General features: G+C 35.9%; 1 protein-coding gene across 1 annotated transcript in view; it reads right to left on the reverse strand.

Moving 5' to 3' along the window:
* Positions 1-2,252, reverse strand: part of LOC150099328 (protein GDAP2 homolog) — a 165,308-nt gene extending 163,056 nt beyond the window's left edge. Inside the window, exon 1 of the mRNA XM_090403551.1 lies at positions 1,964-2,252. The gene's annotated coding sequence lies outside the window, so the exon portion shown is untranslated. The remainder of the gene's footprint in view (positions 1-1,963) is intronic.
* Between the last annotated feature and the right edge of the window lie 14,764 nt (positions 2,253-17,016).

Below are 17,016 nucleotides of genomic sequence, written 5' to 3' on the forward strand. Positions count from 1 at the left end.
AGAAGAAACCCTGGCACCCAGATCTGGGCACAGTATCTTGCATAATATATCTTGTGCAGTATTTTTCATATGAAAACATCAAGAATACATGCAAACAATTAACGGACATAACATACTGACCTCATGGCTTGAGGTCAAAATTCCAAACAAGGAAACCTTTGATGGGTAGGATATTCACAAAAATAAAAACTACAAAATAAAAAATAAATATATAAATGTGTTCTGTATGGGTCACTGAAATTTGCATGGAGCTGTGAAGACAACATTAGTCAAAGATATACACAGTATGGAAAGATTAGAGCAAATTTCGTTATATAAATTCAGAAGCAGATTCTGTATAGCAAATGCACTGCTTGATGCCCTCAGTTAACATTTTCACAAATGCATTCTATTCTAGGATACTGACAGCACATGCAGCAATGTTCTTACATGATTTCCAAAACTGTTTCTGTGAAAACAAAATAATATTTAATTCAGCTTTAACTACATTGATTATACATACAATACTTGCTGAGAACTTAACAGCCTTGGAGCAAAATAAAAATAAAAATTAAAAAATCCTGAATTCCATCAAAAGTATTTATCCTAGCAATTAATCCCCCAACCTGCCATGACGTCTATAGACATTCAGCTAAATCTGGATACGAAGCTCTAACACCTATTGAATAACATGGATAAGAAGTGCAATTTGGTGTCACTATTTCATCCACATCGGCCAGTAGAGAGGTTAAAGGCCTGAAAACTATTATGATGAAAAGCAACATATGTATATATTTAATAATGATACATAACCTTTTTTTTTCCTTTCGCTTACAAACTCTTAAAATCTCAGAATGTAAGTCTGGGAGTTGAAATTGGTGAGCAAATCTATTTGAGAGCCCCAATTCTTGTCTGACACTGATGTTAAGACAACATGAGTACAATCATTATCCAGAATGATGACCACTTGGGAAAACAACTACCAACAAGTGATTTATTTTATGCTAAAACAGACCACATACCTTCTAGACTGAAGATCTAAAAAGGTATGTGGTCCACTTACATGTTCTGGCAAAAAATTTCTTTCAGTCATCAGACAGGTTGATAACAATGATGCCTTCTGACTTTTTGCAAGATGGCACTACACGGATGTCAAGAATCTTTATAAAAGCTATTCAACTTAGTAAGTCAGGCTCATTTAGTGATAGTAGGATTTTTTTTTTACTCTCCTGCAAAACATTCAAAACTAGCTTGAGAACACACACACATATGCAATTATATTGCAACTACACATGTAATTAGTGTAGAACAGCATCCTGCAATGAGTCCCAGGCATCTTTGGGGCGCCACATAATAAATTTGTCTTCACAAAACTTACACATAAGTTTGGGCCTAAATATAACAAAATTTGTAAACCAACAGCAGTGAAATTATCATTTAACATTAGATGCTATACGATAAAGTGCAACATATTTCTTTGATAATTTCAATCCGTCTTTATTACTGAATGGATACGTAGCAGTCTGTTAGTCCCATCGGTTTTGGGTTTAAGTGCTTGTATTCGTTAATGGAAGTAGAGATATACTTGGCCACTTCTAAAAGAGGATGAGTGTTATTTGTATTATTTCCTATGTTCTACGCAATTATTTTTACTTGGTTTTTAATATTGGCTTCAAAAATAGTAATATCGAATAATGTGCTTGGTTCTAATGAAACATCAGAGACTATCGTAGTAGAAATCAACTTGAATTATCATCTGTATACATGGCATTTAATGTCTTATGTGTCACACGGCGATTCCTTGTTGAGTGTCCTGAACAACTGAAGGGCTACGAACACGTCAAAGTGAATAGTAATAATATTAAGTACCACAGGCATGCCATAGATGTTTGCTTATTATTACAATGTATATGTTACTACAACTGTTCACAATATTATTTAGCGATCGCTTCGTTTAATTCAAGCAAGTAGTGCAAAGGCTTACCGTTCACCGTGAGGAAATATGATACAGCTAAATTTAATGCACTAAACAAACACAACTGTTATGCCAATACTTTAATAAACCTTATTGGGGTCATCCTTAATAGTGCGCAATTATTTATCTGCAATAATGACATTTATTTACTCCGCAAAGTAATGAACAATGTTGCAAGCATTTCAACCTTGTTTGCGGTCGCACACCCCACTATGATCACATGACAAACACACTGCAAATCACAAGGCCATATGACAGACAAGTCTAGAATAAATATAAAGTTCGAAGGCGAGTGCTCGGCAGTTTTAACCTTATAAGAGGACAATAATCACTAAGGGCATGATTAAGACAGGAGAGAGTGTGCTATTGGAGACAAGCACAAAACAAGGAGAAATACTGTATCAGAAAATGCATAACGTAGAATAACGAACACAACAGAATAATTATCACCATTTATCATACAACAAACAAACAGTAAAAGAGGATCATTAAAAATAAATAATTAAATTTATTTCTTTTACTTATAAAGAGAAATATTACTTAGAGAGAGTCCTGCTATATTAATACAAGTAACATTAATAAGTAGAGTTGAATAACAATGCAATGCACTATATCCAACTGGCCAAATTTAAGGAATAAATTGGTTTCTATAAAAGCATAGGTATTGGTTGGTCGTATGATTTCTGCCGTTGGTTGTTACGACAAGGCAACTAAGCCTAGTGAGTGAGAAGTTAAAACTGCTTCCATAAACCCTTCTACTCTCAGTGAGACTAGCTAAGTCATCTTTAGTTGAAAATCTCGTTTTATAATGCTCTTCGACCGAAGTGCTCAGTCCTCGGGCTTTTAAGCCATATCTTTTCAACCAAATTTCATTAGTGCTTAAACGTAAAACAGAGGTAAGAACTTTACCCTACTAACAACATCCAACTAGCTGTTTTCCCCTCCCACTAAGCTGCTTCAAAGAGAAAGGCCATCGTTATCCACTAAGCACCTAGGGCAGGGGTTTTCAACGCATGGCCCACGGGCCACCTGTGGCCCGCGGAACTCTTTGCCGTGGCCCTCCGGCCATTTTGAAAAAATAACTACAAAAAAAATCCGCTATCGCCTTTTTTATTCCTGTATAGGGAGTAGGCAAGGCCGTTTTAGTCCTATCAAACTTTTGGAGACTGTGTGGGCAGTCAAATCTCCACTGGTACTCAATAAGAGATAGCTGGCCCAAGGCTATCACTAATTACGCGGCACGCAGTGAAGAGAATGGCTCGACAAGTGCCGCCATCTCGTGGTCCCTAACCCTAACACAATATACTGTATTTAATGTCTGAAATAGTGTAGGTTCTAGGGTCGATTTTCTTGAGTTAACGGGACGAAAAACCCGAGTTTCTGGGAGAAAAACCCTCTTGCCCATGCCAGAGATCGACTAACTCGGGAACCGGTCGAAAAAAGGTTTAGAAAAATTTCCTGTAGTTATTGACTAGAATCCAAATCAAGTCTTCATTCGTGCGGTTAAGCGCCGTGGTGTGCAAACGCCATATCTACTGAGCTGCACAGGCTCTCGAAAAAATAACTACTTAACATTAAAATGTGATTAAATAAAAAATAATTTCAATGAAGCCCGCGGACCAAAGCTATACTGCGGAATTTAGAATTGTAAGATGCTTTCCAGATTCACAAGGAATGTTGTGCATTTGATACTTTATATAAAATGCTATAAAAATAAATATTAAATAGACATGCTTCTTCAGCCATCTAACAGCGCCAAGAGATACTTAAGTACTAGTACTAACGTCGCAGGTAGATGGCTGAAGCAGTGGTTCGTTCGAGTGCGCTGTCTAGTGCCTTCAGATGCATCTCGAAGGTTCTCGATACTTCGTTATTTTCATATGAATACAAGAGGATCTCATCCACAGACAGTCAGTCAGTTGTGAACAGTGTGATATTCGTGTATAAACACACGCAGGTTCGTCGTGTCAGCCATAGCCTATTGTGGTTTTATATTGCTAAACTTTTTTCATTAGTGTGAGACATATTCAGTGGATAATAACCGTTACACGACCATTTTCGATCATTTTTTGGGTTCACCTTCCATCACTATGGCGTCTATGATAAAAAGAGTTAATTCAAGTTATTCGTGTCCGGGTTTTAAAGAAAAATGGACCAATTTTTACTTTTTTGTGCAGATCGTCGATAAGCCAGTGTGTTTAATTTGTCGTGAGTCAGTGTCAGTATCAAAAGAATACAATATAAAACGTCACTATAAGAAAAAGCATGCGTCTAATTTCGATCACCTGCAAGGGCGGCTTCGTGTGGACAAAGTGAACCGTCTCCAAATTGATTTCAAATGCCAGCAGGGTGCGTTTAAAAGGCAGAGGGAAGAGAGAGTGAAACGTGCGTCAAAGTAAGTTATGCAATAGCTGAAAAAATTGCTAAAAAATCAAAAGCCTTCTTGGACGGCGAGTTTGTGAAAGAGTGTCTCATTGCTGGTGGGGATATTCTGTGCCTAAATAATAAGGAAGTATTTAAAAAACCTGTAGTACGATGTGTCGAAGAACTTGCCAATGACATTGAAGGAACTTTAAAAAAACGGTCGTCCGAATTTACGTCGTATTCACTTACTTTAGATGAGAGCACAGATGTGAAGGATAAGCACAATTGGCTGTCTTTGTCCGTGGCATTGATCAACAATTCAACGTGACAGAAGTCCTGCTGGCATTCGTACCTATGAAGGGAACGACGAAAGGCACTGATATTCTTAAAGCCGCCAAGAAAGCGCTGCAGCGTTTCGACCTCAGTTTAACCCAACTTCGAGGGTGTGGTAACTGATGGTGCCCCTGCTATGGTGGGAAAGAACGAAGGGTTTGTTGCGCTGTTACGAAAGAACCGGAACCAGAAGGAAAAGATTTCGTCCATTACTACTGTTTAATCCATCAGGAGAATTTGTGCGCGAAAACTATTGGATTTGAGAATGTCATGAAAGTTATTGTGACTGCCGTCAACATTATTAGGGCAAGAGGATTGAATCATCGTCAATTTCTAGAGTTTTTGAGCCAAGAGTGTGAAACGGATCACGGCGATGTTGTTTATTATAGTGTTGTGCGTTGGTTGAGCAGAGGGAAGGTTCTTAAAAGAGTCTTTGAGTTAAGGAGCATAATACAGCAGTTCATGTAAACCAAGGAGAATCCGATTACGGAATTTAACGATCCGAAGTGGATGACAGGCTTTGCCTTTGTGACCTACATCTCGTTGCATATGAATGACCTAAATACGCGGCTACAATCCAAAGATCAACTGGCGCACACTTTGTTTGATCACATCAAAGCATTTGTGGCCAAGCTCAAACATTGGGAGGCACAACTCACAAAAAAAGACTTAACTCATTTTCAGCTTCTCGCTGAATCCAACTGTTTGTCTCTTGATGAATACGTTACAAAATTAGCTGTGTTGCGAAGTGAGTTTGACGAGAGATTTAGTGATTTTCGTAATGAACAGTCTTCTTTAAATTTATTTTCAATGCCATTCAGTGTCAATGCTGCCGAAATGCCAGGCTCAGTACAAATGGAGCTGCTTGAACTCCAAAACAACTCTTGTTTGAGAGAAAAATTATTCAATGTGCCCCTGCTTACATTTTACAAAGACTACATTTCTGAGGACGCATTCCTTAATTCTTCGTCGGCATGCTTTGAAGGTGTGCGCTTTGTTAGGAGGCACATACTTATGTGAGCAGTTCTTCTCCAGAATGAAGCATGTGAAGTCCAAGACAAGAACTCATCATATGGACCAACATCTCGAGAATACTCTGCCCATGGCGACTTCCAACATTGATGCCAACATCGACAAGCTGATCAAGGAAAAACAATGCCAAGTTGCCCATTGATATTGTAAAAAATGAATGTTTTCTTCAATAATTATCTTTTTTCAAGTATTTACTTATCATGAACCCCACTCCTATCTACGCTCTTAATGCTGAGTTTGTTTATTTTTATAGGATTTTATGTAAAGTATCAAATGCACAACGTTCCTAGTGAATCTGGAAAGCATCTTACAATTCTAAACGCTGCAGTATAGCGTAGTGACATTTTTAATGGGGTCCGCACTTTTTGAAAGGTTGAAGATCCCTGACCTAAGGCAATGCTTAGGGGCGGTACAATTTTATTGTAAACTTTAAAAACACCTTTAAAAAAATACATATTTTCTTGAATTTAGTGGATACTAAACGCTGCTGGTTCCTTCCTAACAACAACAACAATAACAACACACACACACACACACACACACACACACACACACACACACACACACACACACACACACACACACACACACACACACACACACACACACACACACACACACACACACACACACACACACCATTTTTGCATAATCAATAAATCCACTAACGCCTATTATTCGCCAAAGGGAGTAAGAAATGCCATTTAGTCCTAGCAGCTTCTTGTTAAAGTTGGGAGAGTTTTGTATAAGAGTTATCAGGAAAGTTATTCTTCGAAATGGTATCCTGAAAGCAACTTTTTTCAAAATACTATAGCTAATGCCATAGTTGTAAATTTGCTCTTGTGGGGGCGGATACCAGAACTGGTTCTCCTAATAACAATACAGCAGTGACCATAGCAACTAAGAGACTATTTATATTTCCATAATCATATTGCATGATGTAAACTCCAAGATTTGTCTTCTGTTGTAGATTTGGTACAAAGAATTCAAAATCTTCTTAAGGTCTCTGCAGGTAGATATCATTAGTATTTCACCTGGAGTGTATGTACCATAGTAGATAGCTTCTTCGTGGTTTTCCAAGGATATTATTGGAACTTCTGGGAATCGCCAAACCTTTATCGATTCACTACGCAGCGGCGTAGGTATGCTTTCACTGTCCTTATTAAATTCGTAACTAAGCCACTTTTATTCTATGACAATTTAGATAATTGGTAAAATATTCCCCCATTGGCGCCCTTGGTAAACGCCCTAATGCCAAAGTGTTCTTACCAATCGCAGCTCTCGTAACTTGAAATCGTGAGGGCGCTGCAACTTTAGAAATATACAAACACACTGTAAGTACAGTGTATGCGTGTTTGGATAAAATATCAAAATTATGGTAAAAATTAAAAAAAAAAAAAGTAAACATAAAAAAAGATTGTTTATTATTGATAAAATTATACAGTTTGGTATAATTCAAAATTACTTAATATTAAAAATTATTTAATATATAAATATTTTAATTGTAATTAGAGGAATGGAATTATAATTTTTGGACATTACAATTAAATCCTTTAATTGTAATGTCCAAATATTTAAAGAGACGGAGTAAACACGATAAGCACTACGAACATTCTACTTCTGGCGCAAACTGCATACCAACAACAGTGGAACTGAGCGACGGACAGTGCCGCATTCCGCTAATAGCTCGCATCTCACTATGACGTGCATATGCTTGCGCGTGTAGCAATATGATACTGCGGTAAACCCAGTGCTGCTAGCGTCCTTCGCCCTCCTAAGTGCTACAAGATGGATTTTTATTATTTTTTATGCAAAATAAGATAATTGTATAAGATTGTCGATGATAAAATTAAATATTACAAGCAAATATAAATAAATGAATAAATATATTTATGTATCGAGAAATATTGGGGGTGCTGCAGTTTTGCAGTGCCTATGCACGAGCCGCCCCTGCGTTTTACGCCTCTGTCATTAGAATCCAAGTTAAAAGTTTTAATGTCACTAGACTGTTTGCTTTTGGCTATGGACTTTGAAAAGTTGATAATTTCGTAATTTGCCAATCTCACCTCTCTCTCTCTCTCTCTCTCTCTCTCTCTCTCTCTTCTGGCTGGTCCAGTTTCTGTATTTCGTATTTTGTTGCTGTTTCGTATATATTCAGACCATAATGGATTAGTGCTTCACAGAGAGATATCGCAATTTTGATGATGGGGTGGGAATATGTCTCTAATTTAGAGCAGTTTCGCTGCGAGGGTTCTTAATTTCTTTAAAGGTTTTAAGTAGTTAATATGGCTGGTTCACTTCATATCGTGATCTATGTGAAGAAAAGGTATTTCATTTTTATTACTGTGTTTAGGCAATACACGAGAGTTTATCTCCAACACTGCTGTCAACTGTGTCATGGAGAATTATTAGCCTTGAGCAGGTGTTGTTGATTGAAATCTGGGATATTTAATCAATACCATGTGTTTTACTTCTGTCGAAGGGAATGGAATTACTACTGATCCATTTTGAAAGTTTATGCTTTTTTTTTTTTTAAATTGTTCTATGCCGAAGTAGACGGCCATTTATGGTTTGTAGTTGATGATGATTTTGTTGTTGTTATTCGCGTTTAAGGCAGAAGAAACTTATGCTATTAGGCTAGCATATTTTATTTATAAATTGCGTATATTCCTCTGGGAGGTTCATCTGATTTAAGGGATCAAAAATCCAGGATGAAAAGAATTTTCAACAGCCCTGGCAAACTCACCGTCATTTGAAAATCCCCCATTATGGACATTGTGTGACTGTCATTCATGTAAACAATAAATAATATAAGGAGATAAAATTATTCTTTGTGAGAAGCAGAAGCATGTTATTCTTGGCATATTGAACTCCATGTTATTCTTGGCATATTGAACTCCATTTCCTCTTATGCAATGACCACGGTAAGTACCATTTTGGTACTTTTCGTGGTTTCTAGGATAACGTAAACACAATTTATTCCTGTTTTTGTTGTCAGAACGCTGTGATCCACTGTATCAAAAGCCTTAGACAAATCCATGAGAATGAGTATTTCATACCATTTATTGTCCAAAGAATTATTTATTTTGTCTGCAAGTTCTGCTAGTAAGTCAGTTGTACTATTCCATTACGAAAGAAGTAACGTTTGAGCATATTATTTGATTTCTTTGAAGGTAGTCTTGAAGCCTGATTATTGAAAATTCTTTCCATTATTATTTTTTTTTCAGTTGAGGGAAACTGGAAATGGGACAGTAGTTGTTCATGCCATTGTGCCAACTTTTATAAATTGGAGTACGAGTAATGTCTGTCTGTCTTTGACTGAGTAGGAACATTTCATGTTTTGAATATTGCATTGATTAGTTTGTATAGGATGTCTTTTATAACGATAATGTCACTCGTGATATCATATCTAATTTCATCGAATCCTGAATTGATTTGTTTTCTGAACATATGTAGTAAATATATAAGTTTATTCCTTTATTTCATTGTGACTACAAGCGAAAGCTATTTGTTTGCTTTCTGTGGGAAGCCATCTTGCTCAACTGAGTGAATCTGGGTTGGGTTTGATTTAGTTTATTGGTGTTGTCAATAAAGGTTTTTGAAGTTATTGCAGTCTGTATGTTTAGATCACCTGAATGAAACATGTCTAGTACTAATTCTTTGGCATGCTCTCTTCTAAACGAGCTAATAATAGCTCATTTATTCCTTGCCATATCTTCTTGATATTATCATCCTGCAAATTTTTGTTTTAGCTGGAAGAATCTTATCTTCCAACCAACACTTGCCTTCGGGTGACACATCTCACATGAGGAATAGCTTGAGTTCACAGCATGTCATTTGTCAATAATCCGTGATTATTCAGGTCAAGAGGTTTATGGAAAGACATATTTATTTTTTAGAAGTTTCTGATATGAATTGCATACAACACTGAAAATGGTTCCTCGAATAACAGTAATATCAATAAATGTCATCTTTCATGCATTGTCAGTCAGTTTGATAAAGTATAAAACTTTTAAGGTGTCATGCATATTATGGCTTTAATAAACATTTATATATTTTCAGTACGCATTGCATTGATCTTGACAATATTTTCGAGTGTCCTTGTTACTGTCAGTTTTATGAGAAAACTTACAATGGTAATTGTATGAGAGTGAATTACAATATCTTTTAGAGTACAATCGAACAGTGATTACTGAAGCCACAGGATATACTATAGTTCTTTAATTTTGGTTAAGCAATCGAAACTTACAGGGTGTTTCAAATTGAAATTCCCCTAGAGTAATTAGCAGAGAAGACTAGTAGATGAAATACCATCAAACTTGGTGGGTAGCCCAACCTGAATATGGGGAGAAGATTTTGACAGTATAAAATTCGTTCATAAATGACCGACAGAAGAAATATGGCGTTGTGAGCTGGAGAAAATTACAGTAATGTCAACCGGATGGTATGTGACTGCGAAATGATACGGTATCAATCACAAACAAAGTTATTCGGTGATGTTTATATCGTTCATTTCATAAAAGAGCGTGATACAAGGAACATACCACATAGAGGTAACATGCTGCAAGGAACTGTTAATGAGATCCAGATGATCAATGGGGATGACGTTCAATTGTATTGGATTTTGTGGAGGACCAATAGCTGATATCACCATACAATATTTTTTACAGCGGAACGCAACTGATCTTTATAAAGGTTTCGCACATGGTGTGCGATTTTGTCTTTCAAATTTCCCAGGTGAATAACTTTGTCCCAATACACCATGCTTTTAAGGTAACCTCAAAGACAAAAGTCACAGGGAATAAGTAGATGCATAAAATAGATGATACAATAAAATTATAGTGTGTGAGCGATTTCGAACATGGTGTTCGAAAGCTGATATCACCATACAATATTTTTTACAGCGGAACGCAACTGATCTTTATAAAGGTTTCGCACATGGTGTGCGATTTTGTCTTTCAAATTTCCCAGGTGAATAACTTTGTCCCAATACACCATGCTTTTAAGGTAACCTCAAAGACAAAAGTCACAGGGAATAAGTAGATGCATAAAATAGATGATACAATAAAATTATGGTGTGTGAGCGATTTCGAACATGGTGTTGTATTCAGGATGTGTAAAGAACGTTTTCACAAGAAAATGGAAATTTAAAAAGTGAAAGATAGGTGGTGGATAGGCTTTATGAAACTGCAAGTTACTTTGTTATCGGTTGGAACTTGTCATAATTTTAACGTAGAGCTGCCAATTTTTTTATTTAACTTGTTTTTATTTTTGTTTTTATTTCTGTTACTATTATTTAGGTGTACTCAGAAATGGGGATATTTCAATAACGAAAATGTTCTTGCAGGCGCTATCATTGTTACCTAACGGTAGAATTATAAAAATGATGTCACAGTTCGGTTGACATGGAAACCTATATACCATTGTGATATTCGAATATTTCTTTATTAGTGTGAATTTTGATAGGTTTTAAGAGGACAGCTAATTTATGGTTTGTAGGCAAAACTTTTCTAAATCGATATGCTTAAATATGCATTTAAATGGTTTTGGATATAAGATAGTTTCCTTATTTTTAGCAAAGGGAACTTTTCATTAATTTGTAGTGCGATCATACGAGCTCTGGTAAAATAATTAATCGATTATTTGTGGATATTCGCAGTTTATGCACTTTGTATTGTTTGATGTCACCGTTCCGATTTCTGTTGTTGGTGGAAAAGGTATATGCGTTTAGGAACTCTCAAAGAATAATTGACTTCTAATGGCGTATGGTAAGAGTTAAAATGTAAATAGTTTCTACTATGTGTAGGCTTATGAAATATTTCGATATGATTATTGGGTCTAGTTAAAGTTAAATTAAGAAAATTTATGGCTTTGCTTTGTTCTTATTCTCTGGTATAATTTAGTCTTTTGTTAAAATGATTGAGTGAAGTTTGTAGTGAAGATATACTCGTACATATTGCTCTTCAATATGCAAGACGTTTTCCGCTTAAAGGCCATGAAAAGTAATGCCGGTGGGTGAGAAGTTAACACTTCGGCTAATCGGCCCATCAGGAGGGCAAAGGATTGAATGCGCTGAAACTATTAATTTGATGAAGGTTAAAATATCAGCGCCAGCGCGGTTAGCCTGGTGGCTATGTGCGTCGCAACCATATTCCTGCAGAAGGCGTGTCCTAGGTTCTATTCCCGTTGGCGACATAAGGAGCTTAAGGATCTTCCTCAGCCATAGACAAGTTAGCCGAACGTGGACAAGCAGGGTTTCCCCATCAGTTTATCTGAGGTTTTTCATCCCGCAAGCAGGAAACTCCGGCCCCGTGAACCCACACACAGATACAATCATGAATATCGCCCTTAAGGGATGCAGCAGAGGAGTCCGGCTGCATTAATACGCTAGTAACCCCTCATTTGGAAGGGACTCAACCCGTCCTAGACTGATGAGAGGGATAGGATAAGAAAATGGCAGGGGTTAATTTGGTACTTGAACTTATCCAAGAATCCTCAAAAAGAAATGTGTGAACGAAGTCCAGCAAGTTAGAGGCGTCAGTGTTAGTACACAGAGCTATCTCCTATCTATTTATTCTTTTCTTATTTTTAAATTCCATCTTTTATTCCACCAGAAAATTTCTCGTTGTAATCCTTCATGATTTTAGTCATTCACAACATTTTTTGTTTTAATTCATATTTAATTTATTGTTTTATATATTAATTGTTCATGTTACGTTTTGGACTTAAAATATGCTTATTCTTTTATATGTCTACCTCTAAGCACGATTGACTAAAAGTATACATATAAAGAAATGTTTGTGATGACAGTAAAAGAACGAAGAACGAATTATATATTTATTTTATCTTCAGTATACAATATTCCAAAGGCATTTAGAGAAAGATATTGGAAGTTTTTTTCCACTTGGTTAGATTATAATAAATTTAGTTTAATCCTTTAACCAAGTGTAAGCAAACAAAGTTTTTACCTGAAGTATCTTCAGGACTGAGGCAACTCGTGGTAAAGGTGGACCAAGCTTTCATCACTACTTGTCTTAGTATATCCCATAATGCAAAGCACATCTCCTTGTGGACATATATAATGCTAGGCATTAAGACAAGGGCCACTAACCAGGGAGACACTAAGAAAAGTAGTGATGAGAGCTTGGTCCATCTTTACCACGAGTTGCCTCAGTCCTGAAGATACTTCAGGTGCAAACTTTGTTTGCTTACATTTGGATAAAGGATTAAACTAAATTTATTATAGTCTAACCAAGTGGAAAAAAGCTTCCGACATCTTTCTCTAAATCCAGAGTAATTTAATAATAAGGTGAGACACCTTTTGGCAACTCCTAAGGTAAATATCACTTCTCCATTGCTTCCACCTTAGTATCATCACCTCTAGGTCTGGCTTCCACTGACGAGACCTCAATAAAGCAAACTTTGTTTGCTTACACTTGGATAAAGTATTAAACTAAATTTATTATTCCAAAGGTATGTTTTACTAAAATTATAAATTGAACATTTCTGTTTGTAACGTCTGAAACTATTTTAATGCACATATTATTGTTTTTTTTTTTTGTTTTAATTTCTAAGCTACAAGGTTCAAGCCAACGAAGATGACAAAAGGAGTGCTTCTTAAACTTAATAAACTTGCTATTTTATTGACCAGTAAAAGTATGAGCTTCATAATTAAAAATTTCAGACGTAATATATATGTTGTCGTTATACTTCAGTTATTATTGTAAAATAGTTTGAAATATTACCTTTTTTTTGCTATAATTGGACCGTATTTTATTTATAAAACACTTTAAAATAATAATAATAACTCATCTGTTTTTAAATAATTTAACGAAATTTTTAGGATTACTATGAAAATTTGTGAAGTCTTATTATTTGGAACATTTTAAGTTGTACAGTAACCATACAAGAACACAATTACGAAACCCCATTCTATAATTGTTTAAGATCCTTTTTTCACATGTTCTTCTGTAGAAAATAATATTCTACAGAAGATTGTTCGAAAATGCCCGCAGTGTAGAGTTGACGTACCTCTGAAAAGACAAAGTGATATCTCTATTGCATGCTGTCATGAAGATGTCATCATATCCTTTTCATAGTTTGCTTACTACAAGATAAGTCATCAAAAGTGTATTGTAATTATCAGTATAATCATTTTGAATATTTAATTAAAGATAAAAAACGTCCCTCAGTTCAATCTCCACGGTAGCCAGTGAGAGATATCCGGCCGAAAGCTATTACTAATTATAAACAGCGTCCAGTGAAGAGACGGCTGACAAGTGTTTCCATCTCGTTCTCCCTAATCCTAACCGTATATATTTATTGTCTGAGATACTGTGGGTTCTACAATCGATTAATTTTGAGATCACTGAAGAGAAACCAGAGTTTCTGGGAGAAAAAACCCGCTAGCCCATGTCAGTGATCGACCAACTCGTGAACCGGTAGAAGAAAGGCTTAAAAAAATGTTCCTCTATTCGGCCACTAGAAATGAACCTACGTCTTTCTTTGGATGGCCATGTGCTGTGAAGTACAAATGCCTGTGTAGCTCAGAAGATTATAAGATGATAATTAATTTGTAATGTTGAAGTATAAGAGATTTGATACACTTCGGTAGGGAAGATCTGGTTTCGAATCCCGCCTAGGACGTCAAGAACCTTTATCAAAGTTTTTAAATTGAAGGTGAGTTAGCCAGTGTCATAATGAGGTGAAAGGTTCTCTCCGGAATCCTTGGATATTTCGTCTTGCAAGCAGGCACAGAAGCAAGGAAAACAGAGCAATTTGCATACAAGGTATAATTATAGGCACAAGGCTAACCATATTATCCTAGAATTATGGTGACGAAGTCAAGGATGACTGGATAGTCTTGAGCGCTTAAGTGGCTGTTAGAAACACTAATCATGATGATGATGATACCACAGGAAGAGATGCGATGATTTGTCGGATTGAAATTGTATCTCCGTTTGATGTTCATTGTTTCATGGCAATGAGCGTTATCATATTAAAATAGGTAAACGTTGGAACCATGAAATTTCTCAGTATAGCACATGCTCGATTGTGTACTAACTGCGAGAATCACGTGCGCAGATGAATGCACTGTCACCTTCTCTAAACTTTATCGTTGAGGTGAAATATTTCATTAAGGAGGTTGATCCCTCAGTAAACCTATAAATTTTCTTTCCTTCCGCTTGCATGATATCTCCTCCCTCCAATCTATATCCTCAAAGTTGAAATCACTCATAATGATTGTTCTTGTATCATTAAGTTTGATTTGCTTGTGCAGTTCCATGTTCGTTTCCCTTGCTTCATCTGCAGCACTGAACTATGTGTTTTATCCCGGAAATTTCAGTCGTACCGAACCGCTTCATACCTTTTTTTCGTTAAATTACTCATACCATCAATGTCAATCCGACACTCTACTCTAGTTATCTTCTGTTAATTTGTAACCCTTAGCAATACTTTTCTCCCTTATAATTCTATCACTTCCACGAATATTGAACCTATCGCTTTATAATCCTGTAAAAGTATCTTCTTCTCTTCAGCCAAGTCTCACTAAGAGCAATAATATTTGGTTCATTTGTACTTACTAAGAAGCATGAATAATCACAAGAGAAATGGAATTCGAGCTAGAGGCATAGTAAATAAGAATGGAGAAATCATAACTGAAGAAGATAAAATCCTAATGAGATGGAAGGAATACATTGAAGATCTATATGACAAGGAAAATAGATCAAATGAGTTGCCATTAGAAGATATATGAAGATGATCTAGTACTAGAGATTTTGAAGACAGAAGTAGAAATGGCCATTAAAGAACTAAAATGTGGAAAGGCAGAAGGAATAGATGAAATACCTGTAGAATTCCTGAAACAACTTCAGAAGAAAGGAACTGAAGAAATAACCAAAATAATAAATTTAATTTATAACAAAGGAGAATTACCAATGGATTTTATGACCTTAATATTTATACCAAAGAAAAGTAATGCAGTGAACTGTAAGGATTTTAGAACAATAAGCCTCATTTCCCATCATCAAAAATACTTATGAGAATCTTAACACGAGGAATTGCATCTAAAGTCGAAGAATTTCTTGGAGAAGATCAGTTTGGTTTCTGGAAGGGTAGGGGAACAAGATATGAGATTGGACTATTAAGAATAGTAAGTAAAAGAAGTCTAGAAGTGAATGAAGAAGTTAACATCTGTTATATAGATTTTGAGAAAGCTTTCGACTATGTAAAATGGGATAAGATGGTAGAAGTAATAGAAAAGATTGGTATAGATTGAAAAGACAGAAGGCTAATTATCTCACTATATATGGGCCAAACTGCCATGGTGAGAGACATATATGGTACAACAGAACCAGGTATCATTGGACGATGAGTAAGACAAGGCTGTTCTCTGTCACCAATTGTGTTCAACATGTATTCCGAAGCAATGCTAAAAGAAGCACTGGAGAATTCGGAAGAAGGAATAAAGATTGGAGGTAGACATATATTTGCAATAAGATATGCAGATGACAAAGCATTATTATCAAACACCAAAACAGGACTACAACATCTGTTGAACAGATTACTGGAATCATGTATCAATTATGGAATGAAAATTAACATCAGAAAAACAAAGGTGATGAAAATAGCAAGGAAAGAGGCAAATATGGATATCAGAATAAATGGAGAAAATTTGAATCAGGTAAAGACATTTAAATATCTAGGAAGTGTTATTAGCAGTGATGGAAGATATAAATGTGACATAAAAGCAAGAATAGCGATAGGAAGAGATGCCTTTAATAGAAAATGGAATTTATTCAGAAGTAAAATGGATAGAAACCTAAAGAAAAGACTAATAAAATGTTATGTGTGGAGTGTTGCCCTCTATGCAGCTGAAACTTGGACATTGAAGAAAGAAGAAATTAAGATTATGGAAAGCTTTGAGATGTGGATTTGGAGAAAGATGGAAAAAATCAAATGGACAGATAAAATAACTAATGAAGAGATCTTAAAAAGAGTAGAAGAAGAAAGAAGTCTGTTAAGGAGGATAAAAAGAAGCAAGGGAAATGGATTGAACATATTCTGAGAGGGAATGGAATAATCAGAGATGCCATCGAAGGAAAAGTAGATGGAAAAAGACCCAGAGGAAGAGTAAGGAAAACAATGCTAGATGACATGCTCAATGAAGACAGGTACACAACCTTGAAAGAGAAGACTCAGAACAGAAGACAATGGAAAGAAAGTTTTTTCTACTAAAAGAAGAACCTGCTCAATTGCAGAATACTAAAGAAGAAGAAAAAGAACCCTGGAATTCCTGGCATTCATTGTTGATGCTTTTGGCATTAGTGAAC

The sequence above is a fragment of the Typopeltis vanoorti genome, chromosome 14, assembly GCF_054136105.1.
Source record: "Typopeltis vanoorti isolate ZY-2024b chromosome 14, IOZ_Tvanoo_1.0, whole genome shotgun sequence".
Classification (NCBI taxonomy): Eukaryota; Metazoa; Arthropoda; class Arachnida; order Uropygi; family Thelyphonidae; genus Typopeltis; species Typopeltis vanoorti.